Source organism: Balaenoptera borealis (assembly GCF_965194805.1).
Source record: "Balaenoptera borealis genome assembly, chromosome: 4".
Classification (NCBI taxonomy): domain Eukaryota; kingdom Metazoa; phylum Chordata; class Mammalia; order Artiodactyla; family Balaenopteridae; genus Balaenoptera; species Balaenoptera borealis.
The window spans coordinates 104,243,263-104,271,257 of record NC_138861.1 but is presented as its reverse complement, the minus strand read 5'-3'; positions in this window follow the sequence as shown (position 1 = coordinate 104,271,257).

Here is a 27,995-nt window from a genome sequence, read left to right as displayed (position 1 = left end):
GTGTATCTCAAAAATGCTTCATGTGAATTATCTCTGTAGCCTCACAATATCCCTTGAGAAAGACACTAGCCCAGTTGCCTCTGAATTCTGTTGGATACTCTAAGAAGATTCACTTCCAAATATTCTCCTCTGTTTCTTAGTTTCCTGTCACCGTTGGGGTGACTAGGCAGAATCACTTTATTCTATAGAGAGTTTAATTAAGCAATTCTTTCAGGAAGCCCAGCAAGTCTAGATTGATTAAGATTGCTTTCAGAATGATATTTAATCGGGATAATGGTTTTCATTGGTTATTGATGGGGGGAATATTTGCTTGTGACTAGCTTAATTCCCTCTGGATACGATCAGAAATCTTTCCCCGGCCAGTATGTAGTTCCTCGGATAATTTGAAAAAAATTATATTAGGCATAATTAGCGACTGAGAAAATGCTTGACTAAGGTGATCTAAGAATTTAGCCAAACCATCAAGAGTATAAACTCTCTAGAGGAGACACACTCTAAGTGACAAACGATTTCCACAGAGTTGACTGTGAATTTCATGCTAATTTTTTGCTTTCATAATGTATACTACGGGTCAAAGGCAGGCATTTGCAGGATAAACAACAACTAAAAGTCCCGAGCCCTGCCAAAAACAGAGTTAGGCATTGGACACTCCATACCTTTAATCACTATGCTGCTCTGAGTAGAATTTTATCATTCTCATTTAACAAGGCTCAGAGATATCAAATTAATAATCCAAGACCACACAATGAGTAAATGGTGATTGGTAGCTTTAAAGCTCGGGTCCCTCGGAGTCTGATGCTAGTTCATTCATTCAGCAACTATTTAATAAATACCTACTATGAACTAGGCACTAATCTAGGCACTTGGGATAAAGCAGAATAAAATAGATTCTGTCATCCAAAAGCATACATTTGAGTGTGGGAATCAGAGAGTGAAACAATGTAAAAGGAAATAAATTAAATATCAGGGTATAGGAGAAGTTAAATGTCCCAAAACATACTGTTCTCTCATTCACTCTTTTCTCTTTTTTCCCCAAGATACTGTCTTTGTCAGGGACCACACAAGGTCATGGATTCAAACAAGAACTTTTAATAGTAAGTTTCCAGGAATATATCCTCTAAGCAGACAAGGGCAATGTGAAGAGTGCCTCATTTCTAAGAGGTTACAATGGTGATTTTATAAAGATGAGGTCTTAATAATCCCCCCTGTTGTGGAACTTCTCAAATCATCCCATCTAATCTATTTATCACTCCATTTAGTTGTTAATCATTGATGCTCTGGGACAAAGAGGAGAAAATTCTTACTTGAGTGTAGGATTCCATGGTAAGATTATTCAGGGTTGAAATTAGACCTTGTCATCCACTAGTTGAGCCTCAGTTTTCTTATCTGTACAGGGGACAAAAGAATCAATGGGAAAGCATAGAGAAAGTGCTTAGGATAGGGACTGGTACATAGTAAATGCTCAATAAATATTAGCTATTGATACTAATCATTATTCCTTCAAAATATTTTATGGTGAAGAAAACAGGTTGGGGATTGGGCAAGGTCTTTGATGACAAAGTTCTGAGGCTTCCTTCTGTCCCCAACTCTCTCCCCAGCTTGTCCTGTGATTGATTCTCTCGCTTATCTGTGTGTCCCACAACCCAAGTTACATAGTCCTGCCTCCTCCTCATACTTGCCCAGCATTTTCTTGTCAACTTGAAAGTCAATTCCCCTAAGTTCTGGCTTTGCCCTTTCATGCCTGTGTGGCCTTCAGCAAGTTTCCTAACCATCTGAGCCTGTTTTATTATTCTTCAAAATCAGGACAGTAACTCCATCACAGCATTGTTATGGAAGCTAATAATTGCTATAACTACTATATATATATATATATATATATATATATATATATGTATGTATTTGTATCAAGCAGAGGGTAAGCGATTTACAAGAGTATCTTCACAGCAACCCTATCCAGGGAATATTACTTTTCTTTTCTTTTTATGTTTATTTATTTATTTTCTTATTAGTCATACATTTTATACACATCAGTGTATACATGTCAATCCCAATCTCCCAATTCATACCACCACAACCTCCACCCACCACCGCTTTCCCCCCATGGTGTCCATATGTTTGTTCTCTACATCTATGTCTCAATTTCTGCTCTGTAAACTGGTTTATCTGTACCATTTTCTAGGTTCCACATATATGCATTAATATACGATATTTGTTTTTCTCTTTCTGACTTACTTCACTATGTATGATAGTCTCTAGATCCATCCACAACACTACAAATGATGCAACTTTGTTCCTTTTCATGGCTGAGTAATATTCCATTGTATATATGTACCATATCTTCTTTATCCTTTCGTCTGTCGATGGGCATTTATGTTGCTTCCATGACCTGGCTATTGTAAATAGTGCTGCAATGAACATTGGGGTGCATGTGTCTTTTTGAATCATGGTTTACTCTGGGTATATGCCCAGTAGTGGGATTGCTGGGTCATATGGTAATTCTATTTTTAGTTCTTTAAGGAACCTCCATACTGTTCTCCATAGTGGCTGTATCAATTTACATTCCCACCAACAGTGCAAGAGGGTTCCCTTTTCTCCACACCCTCTCCAGCATTTGTTGTTTGTAGATTTTCTGAGGATGTCCATTCAATCTGGTGTGAAGTGATACCTCATTGTAGTTTTGATTTGCATTTCTCTAATAATTAGTGATGTTGAGCAGCTTTTCATGTGCTTCTTGGCCATCTGTATGTCCTCTTTGGAGAAACGTCTATTTAGGTCTGCTCATTTTTGGATTGGGTTGTTTGTTTTTTTTAAATATTGAGCTGCAGGAGCTGTTTATGTATTTTGGAGATTAATGTTTTGTCCGATGATTCATTTGCAAATATTTTCTCCCATTGTGAGTATTGTCTTTTCGTCTTGTTTATGGTTTCCTTTGCTGTGCAAAAGCTTTTAAGTTTCATTAGGTCCCATTTATTTATTTTTGTTTTTATTTCCATTACTCTAAGGGGTGGATCAAAAAATATCTTGCTGTGATTTATGTCAAAGAGTGTTCTTCCTATGTTTTCCTCTAAGAGTTTTATAGTGCCCAGTCTTACATTTAGGTCTCTAATCCATTTTGAGTTTATTTTTGTGTATGGTGTTAAGGAGTGTTCTAATTTCATTCTTTTACATGTAGCTGTCCAGTTTTCCCAGCACCACTTATTGAAGAGGCTGTCTTTTCCCCATTGTATATCCTTGCCTCCTTTGTCATAGATTCATTGACTATAGGTGCGTGGGTTTATCTCTGGGCTTTCTATCTTGTTCCATTGATCAATATTTCTGTTTTTGTGCTAGTACCACATTGTCTTCATTACTGTAGCTTTGTATTATAGTCTGAAATCAGGGAGTCTGATTCCTCCAGCTCCGTTTTTTTCCCTCAAGACTGCTTTGGCTATTTGGGGTCTTTTGTGTCTCCATAAAACTTTAAGATTTTTTTGTTCTAATTCTGAAAAAAATGCCATTGGTAATTTGATAGGGATCTCATTGAATCTGTAGATTGTTTTGGGTAGTATAGTCATTTTCACAATATTGATCTTCCAATCCAAGAACATGGTATATCTCTCCATCTGTTGGTATCATCTTTATTTTCTCTCATCAGTGTCTTATAGTTTGTTGCATACAGGTCTTTTGTCTCCTTAGGTAGGTTTATTCCTAGATATTTTATTCTTTTTGTTGTAATGGTAAATGGGAGTGTTTCCTTAATTTCTCTTTCAGATTTGTCATCATTAGTGTATAGGAATGCAAGAGATTTCTGTGCATTAATTTTGTATCCTGCAACCTTACCAAATTCACTGATTAGCTCTAGTAGTTTTCTGGCAGCATCTTTAGGATCCTCTATATATAGTATCATATCATCTGCAAACAGTGACAGTTTAACTTCTTCTTTTCCTATTTGTATTCCCTTTATTTCTTTTTCTTCTGTGATTCCCGTGGCTAGGACTTCCAAAACTATGTTGAATAATAGTGGTGAGAGTGGACATCCTTGTCTTGTTCCTGATCTTAGAGGAAATGCTTTCAGTTTTTCACCATTGAGAACGATGTTGGCTGTGGGTTTATCTTATATGGCCTTTATTATGTTGAAGTAGGTTCCATCCATGCCCACTTTCTGGAGAGTTTTTATCATAAATTGGTGTTGAATTTTGTCAGAAGCTTTTTCTGCATCTATTGAGATGATCATATGGTTTTTATTCTTCAATTTGTTAATATGGTGTATCACATTGAATGATTTGCATATATTGAAGAATCCTTGCATCCCTGAGATAAATCCCACTTGATCATGGTGTATGATCCTTTTAATGTGTTGTTGGATTCTGTTTGCTAATATTTTGTTGAGGATTTTTGCATCTATATTCATCAGTGATATTGGTGTGTAATTTTCTTTTTTTGTAGTATCTTTGTCTTGTTTTGGTATGAGGGTGATGGTGGCCTCACAGAATGAGTTTGGGCGTTTTCCTTCCTTTGCAATTTTTTGGAAGAGTTTGAGAAAGATGGGTGTTAGCTCTTCTCTAAATGTTTGATAGAATTCACCTGTGAAGCCATCTGGTCCTGGGCTTTTGTTTGTTGGAAGGTTTTTAATCACAGTTTCAATTTCATTACTTGTGATTGGACTGTTCATATTTTCTATTTCTTCCTTGTTCAGTCTTGGAAGGTTATACCTTTCTAAGAATTTGTCCATTTCTTCCAGGTTGTCCATTTTATTGGCATAGAGTTGCTTAAGTAGTCTCTTAGTATGCTTTGTATTTCTGTGGTGTCTGTTGTAACTTCTCCTTTTTCATTTCTAATTTTATTGATTTGAGTCCTCTCCCTCTTTTTCTTGATTAGTCTGGCTAATGGTGTATCAATTTTATCTTCTCAAAGAACCAGCTTTTAGTTTTATTGATCTTTGCTATTGTGTTCTTTGTTTCTATATTTCATTTATTTTTCTCTGATCTTTATGATTTCTTTCCTTCTGCTAACTTTGGGTTTTGTTTGTTCTTCTTTCTCTTGCTCCTTTAGGTGTAAGGTTAGATTGTTTATTTGAGATTTTCCTTGTTTCTTGAGGTAGTCTTGTATAGCTATAAACTTCCCTCTTAGAACTGCTTTTGCTGCATCCCATAGGTTTTGGATCAGCATGTTTTCATTGTCATTTGTCTCTAGGTATTTTTTGATTTCCTCTTTGATTTATTCAGTGATCTCTTGGTTATTTAGTAACGTATTGTTTAGCCTCCATGTATTTGGGTTTTTTTACATTTTTTCCCTGTAATTGATTTCTAATCTCATAGTGTTGTGGTCAGAAAAGATGCTTGATATGATTTCAATTTTCTTAAATTTTCTGAAGCTTGATTTGTTACCCAAGATGTGATCTATCCTGGAGAATGTTCCATGCGCACTTGAGAAGAAAATGTAATCTACTGTTTTTGGATGGAATGTCCTATAAACATCAATTAAATCTAACTGGTCTATTGTGTCATTTAAAGCTTGTGTTTCCTTATTAATTTTCTGTTTGGATGATCTGTCCACTGGTGTTAGTGAGGTGTTAAAGTCCCTCACTATTATTGCGTTACTGTCAATTTCCTCTTTTAGAGCTGTTAGCAGTTGCCTTATGTATTGAGGTGCTCTGTGTTGGGTGCGTATATATTTATAATTGTTATATCTTCTTCTTGGATTGATCTCGTGATCATTACATAGTGTCCTTCCTTGTCTCTTGTAACATTCTGTATTTTAAAGTCTATTGTATCTGATATGAGACTTGCTACTCCAGCTTTCTTTTGATTTCCATTTGCATGGAATATCTTTTTCCATCCCCTCACTTTCAGTCTGTATGTGTCCCTAGGTCTGAAGTGGGTCTCTTGTAGACAGCAAATATATGGGTTTTGTTTTTGTATCCATTCAGTAAGCCTGTGTCTTTTGGTTGGAGCATTTAATCCATTCATGTTTAAGGTAATTATCGAGATGTATGTTCCTATTACCATTTTCTTAATTGTTTTTCGTTTGTTTTTGTAGGTCCTTTTCTTCTCTTGTGTTTCCCACTTAGAGAAATGCCTTTAGCATTTGCTGTAGAGTTGGTTTGGTGGTGCTGAATTCTATTAGCTTTTGCTTGTCTGTAAAGCTTTTGATTTCTCCATCGAATCTGAATGAGATCCTTGCTGGGTAGAGTAATCTTGGTTGTACTTTCTTCCCTTTCATCACTTAAGTATATCATGCCACTCCCTTCTGGCTTGTAGAGTTTCTGCTGAGAAATAAGCTGTTAACCTTATGGGAGTTCCCTTATATGTTATTTGTCATTTTTTCCTTGCTGCTTTCAATACTTTTTCTTTGTCTTTAATTTTTTCCAATTTGATTACTATGTGTCTCTCCTTGGGTTTATCCTGTATGGGACTCTCTGTGCTTCCTGGACTTGGGTGGCTATTTCCTTTCCCATGTTAGGGAAGTTTTCGACTATAATCTCTTCAAATATTTTCTCGGGTCCTTTCTCTCTCTCTTCTCCTTCTGGGACCCCTATAATATGAATGTTGTTGTGTTTAATGTTGTCCCAGAGGTCTCTTAGGCTGTCTTCATTTCTTTTCATTCTTTTTTCTTTATTCTGTTCTGCAACAGTGAATTCCCCCATTCTTTCTTCCAGGTCACTTATCCGTTCTTCTGCCTCCGTTATTCTGTTATTGATTCCTTCTAGTGTATTTTTCATTTCAGTTATTGTATTGTTCATCTCTGTTTGTTTTTCTTTTAATTCTTCTAGGTCTTTGTTAAACATTTCTTGCATCTTCTCGATCTTTGCCTCCACTCTTTTTCCGAGGTCCTGGATCATCTTCACTCTCACTATTCTGAATTCTTTTTCTGGAAGATTGCCTATCTACATTTCATATAGTTGTTTTTCTGGGGTTTTATCTTGTTCCTTCATCTGGTACATAGTCCTCTGCCTTTTCATCTTGTCTATCTTTCTGTGAATGTGGTTTTTGTTCCACAGGCTGCAGGATTGTAGTTCTTCTTGCTTCTGCTATCTGCCCTCTCATGGATGAGGCTATCTAAGAGGCTTATGGAAGTTTCCTGATGGGAGGGACTGGTGGTGGGTAGAGCTGGCTGTTGCTCTGGTGGGCAGAGCTCAGTAAAACTTTAATCTGCTTGTCTGTTGATGGGTGGGGCTGGGTTCCCTCCCTGTTCATTTTTTGGCCTGAGGCAACCCAACACTGGAGCCTACCCTGGCTCTTTGGTGTGGCTAATGGCGGACTCTGGTAGGGCTTATGCTAAGGAGTATTTCCCAGAAGTTCTGCTGCCAGTGTCCTTGTCCCTTGGTAAGCCACAGGTGCCCCCTGCCTCTGCAGGAGACCCTCCAACACTAGCAGGTAGGTCTGGTTCAGTCTCCTATGGGGTCAATGCTCCTTCCGCTGGGTCCTGATGCGCACACCAGTTTGTGTGTGCCCTCCAAGAGTGGAGTCTCTGTTTCCCCCAGTCTTGCTGAAGTCCTGCAATCAAATCCCGGTAGCCTTCAAAGTCTGATTCTCTAGGAATTCCTCCTCCCGTTGCCAGACCCCCAGGTTGGGAAGCCTGATGTGTGGCTCAGAACCTTCACTCCAGTGGGTGGACTTCTGTGGTATAAGTGTTCTCCCGTTTGTGAGTCACCCACTCAGCAGTTATGGGATTTGATTTTACTGTGATTGCACCCCTCCTGCCATCTCATTGAAGCTTCTCCTTTGTCTTTGCATGTGAAGTATCTTTTCTGGTGAGTTCCAGTGTCTTCCTGTTGATGATTGTTCAGCAGTTAGTTGTGATTCTGGTGCTCTCGCAAGAGGGAGTGAGATTACGTCCTTCTACGCCTGCTTAATATTTGAATGACTATCTAGGTGTCATTCTGGTAGCAGAATTTTTAGAATGAGAAGACAAAAAGATCACCTTTGCGGGGTATATGTTTATCTTGAGATTAATAAGGAACATCAGGAAAGAGGATTCTATGCCCAATGCATTCAGAGAGAGTGATTTTCTTATCCTATTACAGTATAGCTAATTTCTTAATTATTATAGATTTCTTTCTGATACATTTAACAAACTGAATAATAGGTCCATTCACTTCCTTGTTAAATAATGCCTTTTCTATATTACTGGTTGACAACTGAGTTATTGGTTGAGAGTAACTCTTGGCTTTTAAATAATTCAGATCTAAGGAAAATAGAAATAAAATCTCTGTGAAGAGAATAGCTGAGTGATTCTTGTAAAATAGCTGAAGATGTATTTGTTCACTTCGGCTGCCAGAAAGCCCCAAAAGAAATGAAGAAAATATGTCTTAAAACAAGATGGCAGGGCTAGATCAAACATAACTTTCATAGCAAACATTGAATTAAAAAACCCACAAAAGTATATACTATGTAAAAGCAAAAAACTGGAAGCAATGTGATTCAGAAAAGTTTAAAATTAAAGGATGGGCAAAGGCACAGAAAATAATATAAAACTACAAGGAGACTTAGGCAGAAACACAGTATTATGAGTTATTAATATGTTTCTTTTTTACATCCACTTCCCAATTTAAGCAAAGAGTAATAAGAATGATATAGAGAATGTATTTTTAAATGGCCATAAAAAAGATCATATAATAGATAAAAATTAAACAATGTTTATTAAAATTCTAACTAGTGGAATTAGTACATCTTGGATACTTTGATACAGATGGCCTGATTTCCCATTCCAGCTCAGCCACCTTGGACAATTCCCATAGTCTTTCCATGCCTCAGCATTCTCATTGTAAAATGGAAATTATAAGGATACCTACCTTATTGGGTTATTGTATGTGTTAAATGGTTAATAATAAGTAAAGCTCCTAGAGCATTGTCTGGCACTATATAAATGTCAACTGTTATTATTTCTAGTTCTCTTCCTATCAAATAATAATTTCTCTGTTCTGTATATCTCTTTTCTGCAATCATTTATTTTTCTTTTGCTTCTGCATTCTGGAGGGCCTTTACAGCTTTGCTGCAGTTCTCAGCAATGCCAGTTCTTTATTACCTACAAATATATTTCAATTTTGCTATTGCATTTCATATAACCTCATATTTTCACACAATAGTCTGATTACTTTTCATCTCTGAAATTATTTCATCATACCTCCATATGATATCTTACTCTCAATTTATTAAAAATACACCTTCTTGCAAATATCTTATATTTAGGCAATGCTTTCTAAATGTTTAATTTTTTAAATGATTATTTTCAGAGAACCTTATTTTTCTGAATTTTAAGACAATACAACCTTTTCACACATTTCCTTGAAAACAGATAGAATAACTGTGTTCACTTGTGATATATGTTTACAGTCTTCATCTATTCACAGAGAGAGTAATTGGGTCTGTAGTATTTTTCATCATGCAATCAGTGACTAGACGTTTTTTAGCCATCAGATATCCATTCAATTTTCAATAAAATGTATACTGAGGACTTACTAACTTGCAGACACTGTTCTAGATGATGGGGACACATGAAGCACAGGTCAGAAATGATTACTGATCATGTGATGGACAGACAGCTGACAAACAATATATGCATACATAAAATAATGTTAGTACTAGGAAACAGAAAGCAGGATAAGGGGCTGGAGAGTTACAGAGAATAGAACGGAGGGAGAATGTGACTAGGCAGAGAACCTTTTATCTCATAGCACTATCCTACATGTAATTATATATGTTTTTGTCTTTTTATATAATACCTGTCTCCATCATTAGATTTCAAGTTCACTGACAACAGGGTTGCTGTCTGTTTCATTTATCACTGTACTCTAAGCCTATCACAATGTGTGCCCCATATGAAATGTTAATTATTATTTGTATTTAGAAGGAATGAGAGGAAGACCAAATAACATAGAAGATGTTTGATACATATGTATTCAATGAGTGCGTTATGAGAGAAAGAAAGGGAACAGGAGATGAAGGGAACTGTGGAAGAAAATCACATCACCAAAAAAATAAAAACAAAAAACACACCGAGAAATAAAAGTAGAAAATGAGAGAAGAATTGGGTTTGGTCAGCCTAGTGTTATTCAATACTAGCTTCCTGTTTTTTGTGGAATATCCTCTAAGAAATATATATTATAGTTAAGTATGAAATTTATATTTCATCACCAAGAAATTTCTAGTTAGCACAAATATTCCTACCATAATAACAGTAGACAAATCACCTCACCTACAAAATAATATTTCATGCATTATGTGTAAGATACAAGAGAGAGATTCACTGAAGACTCATGTCTTCTAAATTATACATCTATCGAAAGAGGAATTAGTCTGGTTTTGGTAAGAAAGTGGGGGGGACCAAAGAGGTATGGTGAGGTGAGGGGATATTAAAAATATCAACTTGCTCAAAGCTCTCTATGAGAGATCAGGGAAAGTAGAGAATATAGGTTGTGTTCAAAGATAAAGTGAGGCATATTAAAAATCTGAAGAGTTTATTTGACCAAAAATCCATTGGAATAGGGTAGCGCCAAACCAAAAGTAGTTAGGAGTGCTCCCACTATAGGAGCTGGGGAAAACCTTTTGTACAGAAAAGGCAGGAAACAAAGTAAGAAAATTATTGATTGACTATAGCGTAAAGCTCAGTTGGCTGTTTGCAATTGGTTGTCCTTAGGTTTTGATTTTGTAATCTTGAGGTATTTAAAAGTTTAGATTTTGGTTTTCTCATGTAGGCCACCACTGCATTAGAGCCACCTCAGTCTAATATGGCCACCTTGTTTAATTAATTTAACAGTTAAAATAAATTGTTTTTTCTAGAGAAATGGAGAAAGAGCAAGAAATAATTACTATGTTATATTATAAAACATAGGAGATTTTAAGAGTAGGAAGGTCAATTTTCAGTTTCTTAAGGAACCTATATACTGTTTTCCTTAGTGGCTGCACCAATTTACATTCCCACCAACAGTATTGGATGGTTCCCTTTTCTCCACACCCTCTCCAGCATTTATTGTTTGTGGATCTTTTGATGATGGCCATTCTGACTGGTGTGAGGTGATATCTCATTGTAGTTTTGATTTGCATTTCTCTAATAATTAGCGATGTTTAACATCTTTTCATGTGCCTCTTGGCCATCTGCTTATATGCAGAATCTAAAAAAAAATGATACAAATGAACTTATTTACAAAACAGAAACAGACTCAGACTTAGAGAGCAAACTTATGGTTACCAGGGTGGAAGGGATAGTTACAGAGTTTGGGATTGACATGTACACACTGCTATATTTAAAATGCATAACCAACAAGGACCTACTATGTAGCACAGGGAACTCTGCTCAATATTATGTAACAACTGAAATGGGAAAAGAATATGAAAAAGAATAGGTACATGTATCTGTATAACTGAATTACTTTGCTGTACACCTGAAACTAACACAACATAATCAACTATATTGCCATATAAAATAAAAAGTAAAAGAAAACCCAGAAAACAAAAAAAGGTGTAAACAGGTCAAGATTTCTCTTACCCTGCTTGAGGACAGTTGGACAGGGAGAATGTTTCCTAAACAAACTTCTTCCTCAGTTAGGGGTTCATGCTTGAAAACTGATAGAAAACAGGAAGAACTAAGAAATTAAAAGGAAAGACTGTTCCTGCAAGATTTCCGTGCCTCTCTTGAAGATTCAAGTGCTTCAGGGCCTTCCATGAAAACTAAGCCTACAACCTAAAACACTGGTCCCAGAGGAAGGAAAGGAATTCAGTCTAATTAATCAGGGCCCTAGTTGTGAATGGCTCATCCTAAGAAAGTAAGCTAGGTGTAGTCTAACAATATTTTTTTTCTTATCAGTTGCTTAGTGAACACAACAGGAATGCAGGAGTGGTGGAAGCAAGCTCAGCTAACAATTCACATAGAAACACCTTAGTAATGGACAAAAGTAAAAAAACATTGTCTCACATTTTAGAATACTGAGGAAAGAAATATCACAAAGTCACCATTAAAAGTAAATTGTGATATCATATGATATTTGTCTTCCTCTGTCTGGCTTACTTCAATTAGTATGATAATCTTTAGGTCCATCCATGTTGCTGCAAATGGTATTACTTCATTCTTTTTTATGGCTGGGTAATATTCTATTGTATAAATATACCACATCTTCTTTATCTACATGATATTGCTTATATGTGGAATCTAAAAAAAAAAATGATACAAAGGAACTTACATACAAAACAGAAATAGACCCACAGACATAGAAAACAAGCTTATGGCTACCAAAGGGGAAGGTGGGGAGAGGGATAAATTAGGAGCTTGGGATGAATATATACACACTACTATATATAAAATAGATAACCAACAAGGACCTACTGTTTAGCACAGGGAACTATACTCAAGGAATCTGAAAAAATATATATATGTACATATATATATATATATATACACACACACACACACGTAAGTGAATCACTTCGCTGTACACCTGAAACTAACACAGCATTGTAAATCAGCTATATTTCAATTAAAAAAATAAGTTTAAAAAAGTCAGTTGCAATAAGCAGAGTGGGGAATAGCAGAATGAAGGAGAAGAGAAGACTTTCAATAGAGAAGATTTGGGAAATGCATAAAGACATTCTGCTTTCCAGAGAAAGAGCCAGAGCCAAATCTACTCTGTTCTATACCCTGTACTCTAACTTGACCTCTTCATATAAACTTGGAAGAATATGCGCCTTTGAATTTTTCAATGGCATACAAAATAAGAAATCCCAAGAGCAAAGGTCAGATATAGAACATAAAGAAAAAGAAGAAAATATATTTTTCACTTGAGATAATTTATTACTATTATTTTCACTAATGATAATTACAAAGAGGTTTTCCTTTTCCACAGAAAGCTTTCCTTCAGGAAGGAAATTGGAATTAAGGTTTAAGTTGATGGAAAACAAAAAGTACAATAATATTCATTTAAGAATCTACTTGACATATTCCAGGCACTCTTCCCTTTCTCTGTTTCAGGAATGAGGGAGGGATTTTTGGCTTTCCTGAGTTCTGAGCCTCTAAAGAGATAGGAGCAAAACAGTTAAAAGAAACCAGAGGAGAGCTGTGGTTCATAATGGGGCTCACAGGACTCCAGAGTGAGGTATTGGGGTTCGAGTGACAGCATTTCCTTCCCAGATGCCTTTACTCAGGTGTGAAATGGAAAGAGTTCCTACTTCATTTGTTTGTCTCTTGACGATTATTCCCTCCAAATATTTTCTTTATACATGTATGTTAGAATGATGAGTTACCACATGGTTAAACCCAGGAAATCAGAAATCTCTATAAATAGAACTACCTTCAGTAATTCATGGAAAAGCCAAGCCTCCAGGATACAATTTATGAAAACAGAGATAATGAATAATAATTGGAATCTCGTATTAATTAACAGCTATGATATCCAATATTCTTGGTATAGCCTCTTAATCACATTAGAAGTGACTCACTGGTGCTCTTTAAGTCCAATAATTGCACTAAAAGCTTAGCTAGATTTCTGGTTTTCTTAGCAGATAAAGACTCTGACCTCTGCTCTTGCTGAGATGGTGTCCTTTCCTGAAAATCCAATACTTAAAAAAAATATTTTTACCTCCTCAATCAGTTTAATTTTACTTTAAAAAGATCTTTGCCACTTAAGGCAACCTAATAGAATTCCAGATGAAGACCCCTTGTTACCTGTATTACCTATATACATGAGATAGGGGAGAGACCCATAGGATCTACAGCAGAAGTAATGGTGACTTTTGTAAAGGGCTAGAACATTACATATTTAATAAATACATGAATAATTGACATCTGGAAAACATTGTTCTGGTCCTATGATGGCTACAAAGGTCATATGCATCAGAAATGTTGTTTAGAAGCTCACGGTTTTGTAATGGAGATGAAATGTGTGCATAAATAACTCAAATAACAGTCAGAACTAATATAAATCCACCCTAAACAAAAACCCAATATGAGAATACAAATCAGAGAATAGCAGCCATAGAAGTTAAAATAAGGAAAATGTATTCCTCCTACAGAAAATAGGGATGTTTTAAATGAAGAATCCGGCAAGTTCTAAATGGAAAGAAAAGTTGTAAGAGAAAGTAAGGGATATTTTGGATATAAGGAACAACTTGGGCAATAAAGATAGGCTAGAAATTATGAGGATATTTATTCCAGGTTTCTAGGGTCATAGAATATATTTTCACCAATGGCAATAAAGTGGGAGAATTACTTTCTGGGTTATGAAAATTTTTGGATGCATGTGAAGAATTAAGAGTGCTGAGTGAAAGCTTCTTTGAAGGAGACTACCTGAGGCCTTTATGTGATTAGAACTAGACACTTAGAATATTAATCTGTCAATAGTTATTAAGATAGATTTTGGTGGTTAGAACTGACTGAAGTATTCCAACTAAGAGATTACTGTTGTGAAATTTTTGTAACAGTACCATTAGAGTGGCAAATATTAATATTGGTACCTGATTACATGGCAGACACAAAAGTCCAGGAAAAAATGCTATGAAATATTTTATTTAGGGTAAAATTATTACATGTCTGTTCTACAAAATACTAATTAAAAAGAGTTGCTATACTTAAAAGGGCTCTCTGGTGAAATGTGTTGAGTAAATAATAAAAAACCTTCATTTTATTGACTGGCCTTGTCAAGAGAGTGGTATTATAAATGTTGATATCTAAAGACTAATAATGATGATAATGATGATGATGAAGATGATGATGATGATTTCAACAACACTGTGTCAAACAGTGTGCCGAACTCTTTATATGCATTATCTCATTTAAAACCATTAGTGGCCTTATGAAATAGGTATTATTTATTATGCCCATTTATGAACAAAAATCGTCAGATGCAGATAGCTTAATAATTTGCCTAAGGTCACATGGCTTATATGTCGTGAATCTGCAGTTTGAACACAAGCAGTTGACTCCTAACCTACACTCATAACCATGATGATATAATTACTAAGAAATTATTTATATATGTGATTTTAAAAGTATTTAATAGAGGGTTAAACTGTTATTAAAAATATAAAAATAGAAACTCCCTAAATGTTTCAAATTATAGAATAAATACATCCTTTTTATGAAATAGTGTTAGTAGGCATCAAAACCTATATTTTCAAGTACTAGTCATGTCACCTGACTATAACCAAGTACAATATTAAGTGAGAAATACAGCACACAAAACAATATATAGTGATTTTGTAGCTGATTACATAAAAAAAGTAAAAGAAAGGGAACATCACATTTGCACATTTTTCCTAACTGATATGTTTATATGTGAGTTCAATTTTTTCATATTTTTCTCTATTTTCTAAATAAACCATAATTAGGGTGTATTACTGTTATAGTTATTTGAGCTTTATAATCAGCATTTGAGCATTTTCATCGTAGAACATAGTCTCTAAATAGGATAGGCAATGATCTCTACATTTATGTTATCTACCAGCTGAAATCTCTCTAATCACCATCCATTCCTCTTAAAAGAAAATCCAAACCTTTCAATGGCCTCCAAGGCAAAAGTCAGAATGAGTAGGTGATCAGGCCAGTCTGGTTCAAGGAAAGTATTTTGGGACATGAGATTGACTTATTAAAGTAGGGCCAGATGAAAGCAAAGCAAACCATGTGTGGCTATAGCTTTTCATATGGGACATCATCAAAATCATGGTTCCACATTTGCCTGAGCTGAGGAAAGAAAGGTGACAATATTTTGTTTTCACCTAATTCCTTATACACCTGTATTTATTTGAAGCTTTCCATTTTGTGTATAATCTAAACTGCCAAGAGAACCCCATGTTTTATTGCTTTCATATATTAGTGGGCATTAAGACACTAGTGACTAGTCTTTGAGAAACAGTCATGGTGAATCTGATATAATCTAAGTATTATGTCTTTCTCAGAGTTAACCATGTCACCACAGATTACTCAGCAATCATTTTAGCTACAGTTAGAAAATCCATTTCAGACTGGAGATTTTCTTTCTCTTTTCTTTTTACTTGTTCTGTTGTATGACTAGGGGTCAAGGACCCATTTCAACATATATAACTTCCAAAATTAAACTTGACTAAAACAGTGAGACTTTATTTTCAAACAATTTGTTCAATGTTGTTAACACAAACAGATAAAGTTGGATTGTTTAGCAAGTTGATGTTTTTTTTCTTCAAATTAAAGGATTAGTTTGAACCATAAAAGGAAGACAGTCTTACTGTTAGAAAATATGAGAGCTTTTCATATTCAGGGAGATTTTGAATATTTAAAATACATTTTTTGTTGCTCTCCTATAAGTTTAAAAAATCAAACATTAACATGCAGAAAACTTAAACCAAATGTAAAACAAAGAGTGGAATATATTTTCTATGTAAGGAAGAGAGATATTTTTACTAAGAATACACAGTGGGAAAAGGAGAATCAGTAACTGACAGTTTAAACTTTTAAGGGTGAAGAGAGAGAGCCATCTGTAGTTAATCAGCATAAATCTATAGCTTGCCTTAGCTCCACAATTAAGATACTCATAAAAATCCACTGTGTAAGAGCTTTCCTGAATCATAATTTAACCACTAGACATCAAATGACTTTTTTATTCTTCAATTTAAGACCACCAAGAAAATACATGAAGCAACTAGGTGCTGAAAAAGGAAAAAAAATATTTACCAGTTGGCTGTTACTTTTCTTCTTGTTAATATAAGTGATAAGAAGTAATCACTTTAATGATTTGATCATTCTAATTTTATAATTTATGATATTATTTATTAATATGTTATATAATAATAGCAGATGAAATAGATTTACATTTCATAAATCAAATTAAAAGAAACTTTAGATGTTTTAATTTTGGAAGAAGCAATTATCATATCACCATATTAATAATGTATGGGAAACTATGGACTCTAGCTCTAGTGTGCTTGAATTTTAGGAGACAGATTTTCATTAATATATGTTCCATCTCATTTTGTTGCATTTTATATATATCTAAAATACTATCAAGTTTGAGAAAATATAGAAGATATATGGGTGGATTAAAAAACAAAATACAATAAAGAAAAATTGTTAAATTGGAAAATGGTGGAATTCAAACTCGAACCCTTGAACAGTGGATTGGTGAAATCAAGAAAAAGCTTTTATCACATATTCGTGTCTTTTACAACAGAGAGAAGAATTTTAGTAAATGAGGCAGAAATGAGATTTGGAGCTTAGCAGAAACAGGACATTCAGAGTCACTAGACAGTCAAAGAAATATTGGGGAAGAAAATGACATTTTCAACATTTCCTGAGATGATGTCTAACCTAATTTTATTTAAATCTCTAAAAGTAACATAATGTCAGTGGACATCTGGATTAAGCTGAAGAAAACCCTCAGCCGATAAGTTTGAGAGAGAAAAGAACAAAGATGCTGTGACAATATTGATGAGAACCTCAGTGGAGGGTACAGAATACTAAAAGCTTGGTAGAGAAAGATGCAGTTAAATAAAGAGACAATTATCTATGGCTATGACATAGATGAGCAAATGATCTATAAGCAAAGCTTAAAATGTTAACAGTGGTTGAGTTTGTGAAGCATGAGGCTCTCAGAAGAGTAAAAAACAAAGAAAAATAGTGGCCAAGAGATGTATAAGGGCACAGTTAGGAAGTACCCTTACTCTAGAAGGGATTGGAATAATTAAGTACCATCCTATGTATGGATTAAGGAAGACTTTGTACAAGGGGATTCTGTAGAACACTTACTTGCCTGTGAAAAGATCTGCCCCTCCCCAATTAGGAGAGAAGTAGCTCTGTACTCAAATCAGCTTGGAAAGTGCTGTAGAACATCGCCACACTCCTCCATGGAAATTCATAATTCATATTAGCACACTACAATTCCTGAAAAATGGTGCATTGAAAAATAAATATTTTTAACCAATTTACCTTTATTTAACACAGTGTTAAAACCTCTTGCAAGGGACATCATTTACTCTCCCATGAAAGTGTGATAAAAGTTGTAAAATAGTAATTTTTTTATTTGGCCGAGTTGGGTCTTCGTTGCTGTGTGTGGGCTTTCTCTATTTGCGGTGAGCGGGGGCTACTCTTCGTTGCGGTGCGCAGGCTGCTCATTGTGGTGGCTTCTCTTGTTGTGGAGAACGGGCTCTAGGGGTGCCAGCTTCAGTAGTTGTGGCACATGCGCTCAGTAGTTGTGGCTCAAGGGCTCTAGAGCGCAGGCTCAGTAGTTGTGGCGCATGGGCTTAGTTGCAACGCAGCACGTGGGATCTTCCCGGACCAGGGATCGAACCCATGTTCCCTGCATTGGCAGGCAGATTCTCAACCACTGTGCCACCAGGGAAGTCCCAGAAAATAGCGAAGAGAACGTTCAAAAATTTAAGCCTATACTGAGCTGAGTTCCTGTGATTTTTCTGAACAGTAAATTATATTTTCTGGAAATATCCATTTTGTGTGTGTGGTAACAATTTTCTTCCTGAATTGATACTGGGTTTTGGACTAGAGTAGAGAGCAAGCCAAGTAACAGGTGCTGCCAAATAAGAATGAAATATAGAGTAGGCTTTCCTTGTCCCTTTCTCATACACTCATGGACCCTACAACAAAAACCAAGACCAGTAGTGGCAGTAACTGGACTTAGAGGGTTTTCTCTTTGAGTTTGCACAGAGAGAGGACTTCTAGCAAAAGCCATACAACTAGTTGTTATTCTAAGAGAATAAATAACTTGTAGTATACACATATGATAGAATAATACTGAGTAAGAAAAAGGAGCAAACTATTGACACATGCTACAGTAAGGATGAATCTTGAATATTATATTGACAAATGAAACCAGAAGAATATATACTGTATAGGTCCATTTATATGAAGTTCTAAAACAGGTAAAAATAATCAATGATGAAAACAGATCAGAAAAGTGCTTGCTTCAGGAGATTTGTTGGCTGCCAAGAAGCACAGTGGAACTTTCTTGGGAGATGAAGAAGTTCTATATCTCGACTGTGGTATAGGTTACATTGGAGTATATATCTGTCAAAATCCATCTAATTGTATACTTAGGATCTGTGCATACCATTATATGTAAATGTCATGTCCCCCCATAAAAAAGAAACAATAAACAAATCTAGGACTCTAGTTAGTAAAGTTTCATTTTTTAATAATCATATGGGTTAGAAATTCAGGAACTACTTTTTATGTATTTTTAGCTTAAGAAGTAAGTATATATATTAAAGGTAACAGGAGACAAATTTCTCACTATTGATTATGAAGTTCTTCATATAAAAATGTGTAAGACTAAACATACTCTGCAGAGCTGGAGTGGAATTGAAAATCTCAGAATGTATTCATATTTCATAAACACATACATACACATGTACAGGTATATATGTAATAAATGCACACACATATATATGTAGATACATATACAAATACAAATACAAATACAAATATATATATATATATATACAGGGAGAGAGAAACAGAGAAATAGGCAAATATACTTGTTTTTCCACATACAGACACAAACACACACACAGAGATAGAGAGAAATAGAAATAGGTAAATATGTTTATATATGTGCATATATATATATAGTTACACATGTGTGCGTATGTGCGCCTGCGCCTGTGGGTTTCCCAGCTCTGTATGATGAGAGGAGCTAGAACTATTATTGGCAGCTCATTAACAATGTGCAAATTGTTTCCAAATCCTGCTCTCCACTAACAGGAACTATGGATTCTTGGAGAAAAAGCTAAATCCTGGATTGGAGCAGAATATCTGGAGCTTTAATAGATAAGAAATGAAGAAAGTTACATGAGAATGATGGCAACTTATCAAAAGGACAGAGCCAACTTGAGGGAGCTCCTCCTACCTAAAACTGGGATATTTTGAGAATCAATATAAATAGTGGCAATATTGTATTATAGCTCAAAGAATAAAATAAAAATCCTCAAGTCTATAGTTAGTTATACAAGTCAATTTAATCAATCAATACAGAGAGAGCAAAACTCTTTTTTACGGTAAAATATCAAATAAAAAAACATAGAAGGAATGATGGAGTAAGAAAGTTATTGAGTTAGAAGATGTTACATGGTATTATGATATCTCCCCACAAATTACCTATTTGATGCAAAGGAAACATCATAGTGGAAAACAGTTAAGATCTCCAATATTGGGAAAAATCAACATCATGTGATGTGATGCACAAAAAAGGATGTATCGCTTTTGATATTCCTCCCCAAATGCACAAATAAGTATAAACCTAAATAGAATGGAATTCTATAAAATGTCTGGTCTATGCTCTTAGGAACTGTCAAGACTAAGAAAAACATTGAAGGAGACAAAGGAAATAGGATAACTAAATTAGTGAAAGATTCTGCATTGAATCCTGGAATAAATAGCTATAAAGAATAATATTGGGACAATTGATGAAATTTGAATATGGTTAATGGAGTTTTATCCAAGATCTACCATCTCTTTTTCTATAAGTTCTGATAAGAAATGTTTTAGATATTGGAAGCTATATGGTCTCTATTGTAACTACTCAACTCTGTGTTGTAGCAAGAAAGCAGCCTGGATAATATGTAAATGAATGAGTTTCTGTTCAAAATAAACTTATTTATAAAAACAGGTGTCATGGCAACAGAGTCCAGACTGATATCCAGGAATGTTTTCCTTATTCTTCTGTCTTTTCTGGTATTAATCAAAAATTTTATATAGTTCTACTTCAACTTCTCTTTCAACATATTAGTCATATTTCTTTATAAATATTTTTTACCTTCAAATATCAATATATCATTTCCATGTAATTCAGGTACCTTATAACAGGGTGTTTCCAATTTCTTCATCCCATGTCTTATGACATTGCTGTCTTTCACTTAATTTATCCATATGATGCAAACACCCAATGTATTATTATTATTATGTTAACAGTTATCTTATAGATTAAGAGGAAAAAACTATTTTTTTTCTATTTTACCCTCTTTGATTCCTTCACTGCTGACCTTCCTTTTTGTAGATACAAGTTTCTGACATACATAATTTTTCCTTTTGGCTGAAGAACTTCTTTTGAACATTTCTTGCAGGACAGATCTGCTGGTAGCAGATCTGATGTATTCTTTCATTTTTTGTTTGTCAAAGAATGTTTTTATTTCTCCTTCACTTTTGAAGGATAATTTCCCTGAGTGTAAAATTCAAGGTTGTTGGTTCTATCTTTTATCACTTTGCATGTTTCACTCCACTCTTTTCTTATTCGTGTGGTTTCTGACAAGAGGTCTGCTACAATTCTTACCCTTGTTTGTCTATAGGTAAACTGTTTTCTCCTTACCCTATGACTTCTTTCATTATTTTCTCTTTGTCTTTCATTTTCTGCAGGTTGAATATGATATGCCCAGGTGTAGATTTGTTTGGTTTTCTTGTTTATTTTGACTTTTGGCTTGATACTTTTGTATTTTTTGTTATTGTTCTTGTTGTTTTTATAGTAGTAGTATTTATCCTGCTTGCTCTTCTCTGAGATTCATGAATTTTGCTTTGATGTCTATTCCTATTATTAGAAATTTCTTGGCCATTATTGCTTCAACTATTCCTTCCACTCTGTTCTCTCTTGCTGGTATTCCAATTATGCATATGTTACATCTTTGGAAATTGTCCTATGGTTCATGGATGCTTTTAATTTTTTTTCCCATTTCAGTTCACAAGGTTTCAATTGATCTTACTTCAAAATCATTGATCCTTTTCTCAACCATGCCCAATCTCCTCAGGTATCCATTAAAGTCAATACCATTTATATCATTTTTTTAAATTTCTACTATTCCCTTTTGAGTCAATTTCCATCTCACTGTTTATCTTTTCTTGCAGGTCATCTACTTTTTTTAATTTTTTTTAATTTATTTAATTTATTTATTTATTTTTGGGTGTGTTGGGTCTTTGTTTCTGTGCGAGGGCTTTCTCTAGTTGTGGCAAGCGGGGGCCACTCTTCATTGCGGTGCGCGGGCCTCTCACTGTTGCGGCCTCTCTTGTTGCGGAGCCCAGGCTCCAGATGCGCAGGCTCAGTAGTTGTGGCTCACGGGCCCATTTGCTCCGTGGCATGTGGGATCTTCCCAGACCAGGGCTCGAACCTGTGTCCCCTGCATTGGCAGGCAGATTCTCAACCACTGCACCACCAGGGAAACCCCAGTCATCTACTTTTTATCATTAGAGTCCTTAATATATTAATTATAGCTACTTTATGGTCCCTGTCTGATAATTTCAACATCTTTCTCATATTTGGGATGCTTTTTTAATCTCTTAAAATTATTTTCGTTTTCAAGGGCGGCTTGATATGCCTTGTGATTTTTTGTTGAAAGCTGGACATGTTGTAAAGTTTATAGGAAATGAAGTAAAGAATGAATGGATATATGTTAATTTGTGTAGGAGTTGGGCTGCGTTTAAGGTGTTAAGGTTTTTCTAAGGTTTGTTGTACCTGTAAGTGCCAGAGGCTTCACTTCACTCCAGTGTCATTTATTTTTTTCTCCCTTGTTTTCAGGTGTTCCTAAGAACTCCTTCTTAAGTAGAATCTGTATCTTAAAGCTTGTTCATTGTAATTCACTATTATTATACTAGAACCCTATTAGTGTGGTGGTAAGGTGTGGGGCAGGAGAATTGTTCTATAATCTTATGATTAAATTACATTATTTTACTGAACCTATGTCAAAGGACTGTGACTTTCACAGAAATTGTTCCATTAATATATCTCCTCTCCCCTTTTTTTTGTGATATGGGAAGGCTAGAGGGGTCTAGAGTGGGAGAAATGCCTTTTCTCTGGATGAAATAAGGCTGCAATAAAGTCTGTCTACCTTTTCTTTTGAGAATATAGTGAGAGTGTTTCACAATATGACTTTTACCTTACCCCTTCCAGAGACCCGAGGAGAATCTTTCTTGACTCCTTATAGTGAGAACTTGGGGGATACTTAGAGGTCAAACCCACAAAAATATAGGCATACCTTTAAGCCTGTAGCCCCTAGGAGTTTCTCACTCTCATGCTAGTGCACACTCAACCTCACGTAATCTGTCAAAGTCAGTTACCATTTAATTGTTTTCAAAAGTTTGTGACTTTAACAACTTCTGCTCTAGGTAAGCTAATTTTGGTTGTGACCCTCTGGATCCTCCTATCTCCCCAGATTTGTTCAGTTTTTTTTTGTTGTTGTAAAGACAGGAGCAGTGACTTCTAAACTCTTTAACTGTCAGAGCTGTATACAGAAATATTTCAATTGGGCCTTTAAGATAAATTCTTTTGGGGACTCCCCTTCATCCTTTTATAGGAATTCTCAATCTAGAACACAAATATACTTTATTTTCATTTTGGGGAAAGGGACATTCTTCACTGAGAAACCTCTGTGAAATATGTTCAGGTTTTCCAATAGATGAATTTTCCCATCAAGGACTTCAATTGCATTTCAATAAAGTTCCTTGTTCATCTATAGGTCATTCTTTTGGAGGAGCATAACCTTCTAAAGTCTCTAAATGCTTACATGGATGTGACTGGCAGTTCCTATTGATCTAGTGGTATCCTAGATAATATTTAACAATGTTTACTTTGAATAATTCCAATCATTGTGTCTGAAAAAAACTCCACATGATTCTAATTAGAACTCAGAAAATAACATCATGTAGTGACCTAGAACACATGCCTGCAATATTGTCATATCTTTTCTAAAACTCTTACAGAACCCAAGACTTAAGAGAAAAAATAGAGATGTTGGTAACACTCTATCTCATGCCACTTAATCCACTTATTTCCTTTTTTCCTTCTCCTTTGCCTTCTTTCTCTCATTTCCCCATTCCTTCCTTTTATGTTTCTGATTCTTTCCCCTTTCTGTTCTGCCTTCTCTCGATTTAACTCCATTTATTTGTTCATTCATTTATCTATTTTCTTTTTTCTTTCTCTCTTTCTCCCTCTCTTTCTTTCTTTCTTTCTTCCTTTCTTTCTTCTTTCTTCCTTCCTTCCTTCCTTCCTCCCTTCTTTCCTTTCTTTCTCTCTGTCTCTCTCTCTCTCTCTGTCTCTCTTTCTCTCTTTCTTTCCTTCTTGTTTATACCTTTTTACCCTCAAGGTAGTCCTTAAAGCCTATAGTGACTCTCTAAGGCTCTCTAACGAACATTGATGCCTTAAGCATTTGCTGACCTCTGGTTTGCAGAAAACAAAAGAAAATATATGCACTGATACATTGATTTCTAAGAGCTGACCAGCAGATTACTTCCTTTATTCTCAGGGAGTTAAGGCACTGATAACTTTTTATCCTTTACATAACTGATTTTTTTTCATATCATCACCACAAATGTAGTTTATTCAGGATGAAATTACTATAAAAATCCTCAGAATCTGTTTTGTTATTCAGCTTTGAGGTGGAAGTTTACAGTTGCTGAACCTACCTTCTGGAATGTGCCATTGAGTGAGAAACCAAATAATTGCTTGATATCTTGATGTTAATACCACCTCATTCTTTCACAGTGAAGAAAAATTAATAAAACTGTAGACATGGAAAATTTTTGGAATTCTGTCTGGAGAAAATGGATTCAGTGCAGAATCATGAACATGGTAACCAAATAACCACTATGTCACCCAAAGCTTTTAAAACTTTCAAAAACTAAATGAGGATTCAGAAGGAAAAGGAAGATCATACACTTTACAATAAAATGCTAAGCTTTTGAGCTCAGGGAATCAGTTTTATACTGTTTCCTATTCTCCACATTAACATTACCTACAATGTCCTAAGAGCACGATAGCTTCTTGATTAGTACATGCTAGTTATAGCATGTACTGATGGAGTAACCAGTGCTGACTGGGTAAGGAATTGTGGTTTCCTTACTGGATTTAGAGACAGAACTTGTCTACATTTCTTAAGAGGGGTGAAGGAAGTGATGAAAGAAATAGCATGGACATTTAAAAATATGTCTGCAAAGTCTCTTGACACTTCTTTCACTGAGATAGGGATCTGTGTGTGCCCTCCTTAAAAATGGGTGTATCGTTGTAGCTGTTTGAACCAACAGAGTTCAACATTCAGCAGGACATAATATTAGCAACTCATGAAGCTAGATCATAAAAAATGATGTAGCTTCATCCTTGATCACTGGGATATTCACACTTGAAATCTTTAGATGCCATGTAAACACTATGGCAGCTTGGGGCTGTCAAGCTGTGAAGGAACTGAAAGTAGCTCAAATGGAGAGACTACATGTAGAGGCTTTGAGACCACTCAGACATACACACACACGTGCACACATGCACATATGCCCCCCTACACACACACTCACACACATGCCCAGAAAGCCCCAGTTGTTCCAATCACCTGATGTTCCAGTTCCAGCCACAGTCTGGCTGGAATTGCATGAGAGAACCCAAACCAGAACTCCCTATTTTGAGTCTTTCCCAATTTCCTAATCCACAGAATCCAAGATAGCATGAAAGATAACATAGTGATAACTGTTGTTTTAAGCCAATAATAAGTTGTTACATAGCATTAGATGGCCAGAACAAGTGTGCTTCTTGTTTGTTTTTCTTCTTTTTCCTCATAGGACCTCAAATTTAATGATGTGTGTTTACATATAGTGTCTGAAATGAGTGTAAAGTTCAAAAGTCATTAAGTATACAATAACCAGAAAATACCCACCTATATTCACTAATGCAGGGTTCTGCAGAGAAAAGTAACCAACACACTTATATAGACTTATTTTAAATAATTGGCTCATGTAATGGTGGAGGCTAAAAAAGTCCAAAATCTGGTTGGAGACACAGGCTGGAGATCCAGGAAAGAGTTGCTGTTTGAATCCAGGGGCAGTCTGCTGGTGAACAAGGAAGAGTTGATGATGCAGAGAAAGTACAAAGGAGGTCTGTTGGCAGAATTCCTTCTTGCTCTGGGAAGGTAAGCCTTTTGTTCTAGTCAGACTTTTAACTTATTAGATGAGACCCACCCACATCCTGGAAGGCAATCTGCTTTACTCTAAATATACTTATTTAAATATAAATCTCATCCAAGAATCATGTTTACATCTAGAATAATGTGTCACCAAATATCTGGGCACCATGACACTGCCAAGTTGACACACAGAATTAACCGTTACACCACCTAAGTAAAAAGCAAGGTGATCTCTTTTGATACAGGGTCAAATTTCTTCATTAATTGCTTGAAAGACAGAAGAGAAGTTTTTTAACCTTTCTTGCCTCATTATCATTCTGTATGACATTAGTTCAGTAATACAATTTATAAGGATATTATACAATTATAAATAAAAGTTGCTAATGTGTCCAAAACATTTATGCCTGGCATACAGTGAGCATCAATGAATGGTAACACCTGTACTCTTCACTTTAATATATGTCACGGATAAACAGAGAAATATGTAACAATAGGATTGGTACCTTGGGGGTCATCTAGTCCATATTTATATCAAAAACATCTTACTGTTCTTTTTATTCATTGAATAGAAGCCAGAACATGAAAGGCAACAATGCAATACCTGTGCAACCAGGTGTTCCAGGTCCTGGCAGTACTAACTGATCCATTTAGTTGAGCCCTTAAGAGGCAAGGAATCCCTCCCAACATAATATTGTCAGCAGTCACTACTAACAAATATGATTTGACATTTAAGATGAAACAGTGGTTTCCTGACCATGGTCCAGTAATTCCATCATCATTAAATATACATTCCGGACCTCCTACTATGTGCCATGCCCTGTGTCCTTTTAACATATGCTGCCTTACTCTTCACATTTATTAATTTCCCTCTAAGCCTTAAGTATGCATGTATAGCCTTGCTTTAAAAAAAGTAGCCTGGTAGACACCTTATATTTGTTACATACTACTTTATCCTGGATGCATTTATGAAAGGAAAGGTGAGGTTATGAGAAAGATGTGGTGTAAGAGAGAAATTTACCTGGGTGCAATTACTGAGATAATTTCCAAGTCCTGGGGCCACCTTTGGGAACTAAGATGAAAGAGACAGCAGTGAAATATAATGATGTGAGGAATTCAGTTCAAGGGGTACAGTAAAGATATAGTATTCCAAACATAAATTGACCAATTCTGTTTCTGTATAGTCAATAAAATACTGAGCATTGGGTAAGTCCAAATCAGAATAAGTCGTCTTAGAAGTAGAATATGACAGTAATTTGTTAAAATAGATAATGAATATTGGGGAAATATGAAGGCAAATTTCTTTATTCACTAAGTGTCCATCAACAGATTAATGGATAAAGAAGATGTGGTATGTATATATATATATATATATATATATATATATATATATATATATATATATATACACACAATGGAATACCACTCAACCATAAAAAACAATAAAATTTTACCATTTGCAGTAACATGGATGGACTTGAAGGGCATCATGCTGAGTGAAATAAGTCAGACAGAGAAGACAAATATTGTATAATATCAGTTACATGTGGAAGCTAAAAAATCAAACAAACCAGTGAATATAACAAAAAAGAAACAGACTCACAGGTATAGAAAACGAACTAGTGTTTCAGTGGAGAAAGTGGGGAGTGGCAAGATAGGGGTAAGGGATTAAGAGGTACAAACTATTATGTATGAAATAAATAAGCTATGAGGATATATTTAACAACACAGAGAATATAGTCAAAATTTTATGATAGCTATATCAATGTCAAATGTAATATTAATGTAAAACTATAAGTTAAATAATAATAATTATAATAAACTTACGCTGACCTGTTACATAAAATAATTTATGATAACTATAAATGGAATACAACCTTTAAAATGATGAATCTGTATGTTGTACACCTGTAACTTATAAAATATTTTACCTCAACTAGACTTCAAAAAAATTTTTTTAATTGACTGGCCTTAATGAAGAATAATGGCAATAATTTTATTCTGAAAGGATAACTCCTAGCGCTTACAATAAGAAGAGGAGATTGATGCTGGAAAGATCAGTTAGGTGAAAAATACTGAGGACTTGAACCAAAGCTCTTATGATGGTAGAAAGGAGGTGACAGGTGGAAGAAACATTCAGAAAACCAGGTAATTCAAGTGTGACATAAAAAGGATGATTCA